A 7917-nucleotide genomic window follows, 5' to 3' on the forward strand; every position below is an offset into this window, starting at 1 on the left:
GTCAAAAAGTGTGGTCGTGTCTATGGGCCTTAAGAGTTATCAGGAGGGGGAGGGGCAATTTTAAGCATGGTTACATCTAGCCTGGAATACACTTTATAAAGCAGCATTTCAGGTTTCAATGCACTTTAAATAGTACATTTGGGCCAAGAAGACAGAAGGCACAATAAACAGTCCTCAGACGGAACAACTTTTTCTAACAGATGTAGGGATTCAACATAATACAAACTAGGAACTAAATTTTGAAGATCTTAGACACGCCCTTCAAAACTACTGAACCAATCCTAAAGATGTAAAAAGAAGATGAAAACGTAAGAATATAATTTTTAGTCTCAAGAGATATATACGTGTACACACACACACACACACACACACACAGCCTTGAAAAAGTATTCATACCCCCTTGAAATTTTCCACATTTGTCATGTTACAACCAAAAACGTAAATATTTTATTGGGATTTTATGTGACAGACCAACACAAAGTGGCACAGAAATGTGAAGTGAAACGAAAATGATATTCAAATTCTTTTTTACAAATAAATATATGAAAAGTGTGGGGTACATTTGTATGGCGCCCCCCTAAGTCAATACTTTGTAGAACCGCCTTTCTCTGCAATTACAGCTGCAAGTCTTTTTGGGGATGTCTCTACCAGCTTTGCACATCTAGAGAGGGACATTTTTGCCCATTCTTCTTCTTTATAAAATATCTCAAGCTCTGTCAGATTGGATGGAGAGCATCTGTGAACAACAATTAAGTCTTGCCACAGATTCTCAATTGGATTTAGGTCTGGACTTAACTGGGCCATTCTAACACATGAATATGCTTTGATCTAATCCATTCCATTGTAGCTCTGGCTGTATGTTTAGGGTTGTTGTCCTGCTGGAAGGTGAACCTCCGCCCCAGTCTCAAGTCTTTTGCAGACTCTAATGCCCTGGACAGACTGTCGGAAATTCCGATGGGATTATATTGTCGGAAAATCTGATCGTGTGTGGGCTCTATCGGACTTTTGCTGTCCAGATATTCAGACGGAAATTTTTTTAGAGCAGGATCTAAAATTTTCCAACAAAAAAAATAAATCAGATCGGACTTTTTCCAATCGTTTGTAGAAAATTCCGACAAAGTGCCATGCATGCTCAGATCAAATTACGAGAACAAAGCTATTGGCTACTAGCCTCTACGTATGCAACGAACGTCATCACGTTCCAAACGATCGGATTTTCCGACAACTTTGTCCGACCGTGTGTATGCAACACCAGTTTTGGAAAAAATCTGATGGATTTTGTGGTCGAAATGTCCGACCATGTGTACATGGCTTAACAGGTTTTCTTTTAAGATTGCCCTGTATTTGGCTCCATCCATCTTCCCATCAACTCTGACCAGCTTCCCTGTCCCTGCTGAAGAAAAACATCCCCACAACATGATGCTGCCACCACCATGTTTCACGGTGGGGATGGTGTGTTCAGGGTGATGTGCAGTGTTAGTTTTCCACACCACACAGCGTTTTGCTTTTAGGCTAAAAAATGGAATTACGTACCGGTAATGTCCTTTTCCAGGAGTCTTTCAGGACAGCCACCTTAGAGAGACACCGGCTCCTCCCCTCTGAGGAAACACCGCCTTCAATTTCATAATTTAAGCCTCCTCCTCCCTTCGTTCCTCAGTTCTTCCAGAGTACCTCCGGCCAAACTGGGGAGACACAAGAACACGTCAAACAAATAAACTTTTTAAGTCTTACCTGACGATCTCATGCAATGAGTTCCCGATGATCTGCAACAATTTGGGTGGGAACCGGTGCTGTCCTGAAAGACTCCTGGAAAAGGACATTACCGGTACGTAATTCCATTTTTCCCCAATCGTCTTTCAGGACAGCCACCTTAGAGAGGATAAGCGAGTATATTACCTTAGGGTGGGACTACTGCCTGTAGCACCTTTCGACCAAAGGCTTGGTCTTTGGCTGACAGAAGATCCAGTCTATAGTGTCTCACAAACGTAGAAAAACTGGACCACGTTGCAGCTCTACAGATCTGTTCCGGAGACGCACCAGCCCACTCTGCCTGAGAAGTTGCCACGGCCCTGGTTGAGTGTGCTCTAATGCCCGCTGGAGGATCTAATCCCCCTGCCACGTATGCCTGCCCAATGGCTAACCTTAACCATCTAGCTATGGTACGTCTAGAGGCTTTGGAACCCTTCCTGGCCCCTGAAAATAAAACAAAAAGTGAATCTGTCTTTCTGAACTGACTTGTGCAGTCTAAATAATAAAGAACACATCTTCTAACATCTAGTCTGTGAAACATGTGTTCCTGTTCTCTAACTGGATTTGAACAAAATGTAGGTAGCACGATCTCCTGCATCCTGTGGAAACTAGAAGCTACCTTAGGCAAAAAGGCCGGATCTATCTTCAAAACCAGACGATCCGGAAAAGCCTGAAAAAAGGGAGCCCTGACAGAAAGGGCTTCGAGTTCACTTACTCTTCTTGCTGTAGTGATCGCTACCAAAAACACCGTTTTGAGAGTGATCAGCTTTAACGAGCAAGATTCTAACGGCTCAAAAGGTTCCCCTGTGAGAACCTGTAAAACTAAAGAAAGATCCCAAACCGGGAAGGGGGAGCTTGAAGCTGGTCTTTGCCTACCTAGGGCCCTGAAGAACCTTACGACCCAAGGATCTGACGCTAGATGTTTCTCTAAAAACACGCTCAAAGCGGAAACCTGAGCTTTTAGTGTTCCAAGCGCTAACCCCTTATCCGCCCCTGCCTGTAGGAACTCTAGAACGGCTATAGGGCTATGCACGTTGAAGGAACCCTCTGAACACCAGCTGTTAAACCGTTTCCATACCTTTAAGTAAATGGACTGGGTTTCCTTTTTCCTACAGTTTAGAAGAGTGGCTACCAACCGGTCTGAGAAGCCCTTGGCTTTTAGCAATTCTTCCTCAGAAGCCACGCTGCCAGGTTCCATCGTCCTACCTGAGGGCAGAACACCGGACCTTGAGACAGGAGATCCTCCTGCACTGGGAGAATCCAGGGGGGTTCTACAGACAGGCCCTTCAAGATCGAGAACCACGGCCTCCTGGGCCAGTGAGGTGCAATTAGAATTAGGGTAGTGTTCTCCACTTGAAATTTCCTTAATACTGCTGGAATGAGCACTGGAGGGGGGAAAGCATAGCACCTGGAGAAACCCCAACTCTGTGCTAGTGCGTCCACCGCCAATGCCCCGTCCCCCCTGTTTATGGAGAAGAACGTTGCTACCTTCGCATTTTCCCTTGCGGCAAAGAGATCTATTGCAGGAATCCCCCATCTCCGGGTGATCATTTCGAATATTTCCTGCTTGAGAACCCAATTGCCTTCTCTCAGAGTTCTCCTGCTGAGAAAATCTGCCACCTGATTTTGTTCTCCCTTCAAGTGGACTGCTGAAAGGGACAGGATATTTGCTTCGGCCCATCTGAGGATGGCTTCCGCTAGGGCCCATAAGGACTTGCTCCTGGTGCCCCCCTGTCTGTTGATGTAAGCTACCACCGAGGAGTTGTCCGACCTTACCCTTACGTGATTCCCCCGAAGCTCCTTCTGAAAGGTTCTGAGAGCTAGATCTACTGCCCTCAGCTCCCTCCAATTCGAGGATCTCCTCGAGTCCCTCTTTTCCCAAATACCCTGTATTAATTGGGAGTCTAGGTGTGCCCCCCAACCTGAGCTGCTTGCATCGGTCGTGACCACCCTGGAGGTTGGCATGACCCACTCTAGACCTTGGGACAAATTTGCTCCCTTCCTCCACCACCAGAGGGACCTCTTTACCTGATCTGGAATCGAAACCAGAGAATCCAAAGATTCCTGGCTGTGATCCCAAACCTTCAGCACAAATAATTGTAGAGGGCGGTAATGTAACCCTGCCCACTGAACCGCTGGAAGAGCGGATGTCAGCAACCCTAGCGCTGACATGATCTTCCTTATGGAGATCTGGTGGTTGCCCTGAAGACACAACAGAGCCCTGTCTATCTTTTGAATTTTTTCCAAAGGAAGAAAGACCCTTTGTACTGTTGAGTCCAACTCGTACCCTAGGAAAGTGACCCTCTGGGAAGGGATTAAGTTGGATTTCTCCAGGTTCAGGAGCCAACCCAGGCTTAATAACAGGTTTCTTGTGACCTGTAAATCCTGAATTAATTGTGCTGGGGAAGGGGCAAACAGAAGGAGATCGTCGAGATATGCGATCACCGAGATTCCCCTGAGACGCAGAAATGCCAGAACTTCTGCCATCACTTTGGTGAAGATTCGGGGGGAAGAGGATAGTCCGAAAGGAAGCGCTCTGAACTGAAGGTGTAGTACTTCCATTGGAGTTCTCACTGCCAGTCTGAGAAAACGCTGGTGGGACTCTGCGATTGGAATATGCAGGTATGCATCTTTCAGATCTATTGATGCCATGAAGCAGTTCGGAGGTAGGAGTGCTTTTACTGAGTAAACCGAATCCATCCGAAACCTTCTGTAGGTAACTGAGACATTCAGGGGCTTCAGGTTCAGGATGAGCCTGAACTTTCCCGAAGGCTTGCGAATCACGAAGACGTGAGAGTAGAAGCCTCTGCTTGTCTCTCCTTCTGGAACCCGTACTACCACCTCCTGTTCTTCCAACTCCTGAAGAGAAGAAAGAAGGGCAGATGATTTTTCTGCGCATTTTGGCAGCTCGGTGACAAGGAACCTCAGAGGAGGGAGTTCCGAAAACTCCAAATGGTAACCTCCTCTGACGATCCCCAAGACAAACTGATTGGAGGAAATCATTTCCCACTGTGGGAGGAAGGCCCCCAATCTTCCTCCCACCGTGACCCTGTCACTGAGATTTTTTGGGCTGTTCAGGAGGGCGAAAAATTGCTCCCCCGGGTCCCTTGCTTTTGAGTCCCCAACTTTTCTTCTGCTGAACCGTACGGGGTGGTACAACCCTTTTCTGGGGACGAGTCTTTCTTTTGGCTTGTTCCCCAATTTTCCTTTTAACAGGAAAGGCCTTTCTTTTGTCTGCTGTGCGATCTAGCACCGCTTCAAGGCCTGGTCCAAACAGTAGATCTCCTGTAAAGGGGATTCCACAAAGTTTAAGTTTGGATGCATTGTCTCCAGGCCAGGTCTTCAACCATAAGGCTCTCCTGGCAGAGTTGGTCAGGGCCAAGGACCTTGCCGACATCCTCACGGATTCCGCCGAAGCGTCCGCTATGTAGGCTATCCCTTTAAGAAGCATGGGAAAGGAGGATAGAATAGTCTCCTTTGCTGTCCCTGCTTCAATGTGTGCGCTAATCTGGGTGAGCCAATACTCCATGTTACGGGCCACCACCGTGGATGCCATGGCTGGCTTAAGATTTCCCTGTGACGAATCCCAGGCCTTCTTAAGAAGGTAATCCATCCTTCGATCCATAGGGTTAGACAGTACCCCCATATCCTCAAAAGATAGATCAGTGTGTCTGGACACCTGGGAAAAAGCAGCGTCTAGTCTGGGAGATTTATTCCAGACGAGAGTCTCTTCCTCCGAAAAAGGAAACCTACGTCTTAATGCCCCAGAAAAGAAAGGTTTCCTTTCGGGATCCCGCCATTCCTTCTTGATGGTATCGATCAAGACGTCATGCACTGGGAACACCCGCTTCTTTTGTTCCCCCATGCCCTTGTACATCCGATCATGGAGTGACAATGTCTTAGTTTCTTCTTGAATACCTAAAGTGGTATGAATCGCTCCCAAGAGCTCATCCACATCCTCCAGGGAAAGCTTATACCGCGAGATTCTGCTGGATTCCCCATCCAGCATCTCTGCGTCAGACTCCCCCTGGGAGTCTGAAACGACACTGTCAATTTCCTCCTCAGCTTCCTCCCTGGGACCCTCTGAACTCTCTCCCCTTGCAGGAGGAACATCCACAGGGCTGGATGGTACACTCTGCTGCGCTGGTGTAGGAGTGCTCGGAGGCTGGGGCCACTGAAAACTGGAAAAAAAGTTTTGGAAGGACTGAAAGGTACCAGAGAGTTCCTTCATAGAAGCTACCAGATCTGCACCCTGCTCTACTGCCTGTTCCTTAAGTAAATCCTCAATACATTGTTTGCAAATAGCTTTAGACCAAGAGTCTCCCATAGACGTTCTACACGAAGGGCACTTCTTCTTAGAACCATGGGGGGACTTGCTCGTGGCTTTCTGAAAGACACAAAATACAGGAAGGGGCAGCATGAGCCTAAAAAACAGCAACACCAGCGCTACATAGAGGACCACCGGGAGTGCCCCCCCTAGGATCAACCATCACCAGGATCCCAGACACACTACCCTTCCCCCCGACCACCAAGGAGGAACACCAGTGGAGCTACTGGATACAAGTAAGGGAACACCTCCCCAGGTTTCCTCTTACCTTCGAGTGGCTGGTGCTATTATCTCCAGGAGTTTTTGAAGCCTCTGCCTCGGACATTCTCCCGTTGAGGAAGCGTGGTACGAATGCGCCTCTAACAGCTACCTGTGCAACTGTGAAAAGAGAGGCCGCACCAGCCGAACGCTAGGTTCCCTTTCACGTGCCGCGTCCGGAACCGGAAGACGCGGATCGAACGAAGGGGTCCGCCCCCACCGGAACTGACGTCGCCCGCCTACCGGTCCGGCTTCCAGCTCCCAGCCGGCTGCGTACACAGGGGGGCCCTGGACGCCTTCGTTCAGCACCCCACTGGGCGAAACGCAAGGATGAACCTCTCCAAAGACTTCCTGCTTTCCCCAAGCGAAGATTGGAGTGCGTGTAAAGGTCAGTCGAGTATTCAGCTTCCCCAGCCGACTGGACTGTTTGTTCCGTTGAAACCCCCGCGGGTGAACGAACGGACGACCCCATAAACTTCCCGCTTTCCCCAAGCGGAGTTTAGGGTATATGGACAGTACGAACACTTCAGCTCCCCGCTGATAGGACTGTCCTGGACCGACCGATGAACGGTCGGATAGCCGAACGGGGCCAGGGCTCCGCTCGGGTGGCTTCAGTTTCACCAACCGAATTTAGCCTAAGGTTCCTTGGCGATGTCTCCCCGCCGGAGGAAACACCATAACTGAGGAACGAAGGGAGGAGGAGGCTTAAATTATGAAATTGAAGGCGGTGTTTCCTCAGAGGGGAGGAGCCGGTGTCTCTCTAAGGTGGCTGTCCTGAAAGACGATTGGGGAAAAGTTAAATTTTGGTCTCATCTGACCAGAGCACCTTCTTCCACATGTTTGCTGTGTCCCCCACATGGCTTCTCACAAACTGCAAATGGTCTTTCCTCTTGCCACTCTTCCATAAAGTCCAGATTTGTGGAGAGCACGACTAATAGTTGTCCTGTGGACAGATTCTCCCACCTGAGCTGTGGATCTCTGCAGCTCCTCCAGAGTTACCATGGGCCTCTTGGCTGATTCTCCGATTAATGCTCTCCTTGCCCGGCCAGTCAGTTTAGGTGGACGGCCATGTCTTGGTAGGTTTCCAGTTGCCATACTCTTTCCATTTTCAGATGATGGATTGAACAGAGCTCTGTGAGATGTTCAAAGCTTGGGATATTTTTTTTTTTCTTTTATAACCTAACCCTGCTTTAAACTTCTCCACAACTTTATCCCTGACCTGTCTGATGTGCTGCTTGGCCTTCATGGTGCTGTTTGTTCACTAAGGTTCTCTGACAAACCTCTGAGGGCTTCACAGAACAGCCATATTTATGCTGAGATTAAATTACATACAGGTGGACTCTAATTACTAATCAGGTGACTTCTGAAGGCAAATGGTTCCACTAGATTTTAGTTAGGGGTATCAGACTAAAGGGGACTGAATGCAAATGCACGCCACACTTTTCACATAATTATTTGTAAAAAAATAAATAAAAAAAAAATGTATCATTTTCCTGCCACTCTGTGTTGGTCTATTACATAAAATGTATTTACGTTTTTGGTTGTAACGTGACAAAAGGTGGAAAATTTCAAGGGGTGTGAAT

The sequence above is a fragment of the Lithobates pipiens genome, unplaced genomic scaffold (genome assembly GCF_037356315.1).
Source record: "Lithobates pipiens isolate NorthernLeopardFrog02 unplaced genomic scaffold, aLitPip1_a1.2 Scaffold_23, whole genome shotgun sequence".
NCBI classification, from domain to species: domain Eukaryota; kingdom Metazoa; phylum Chordata; class Amphibia; order Anura; family Ranidae; genus Lithobates; species Lithobates pipiens.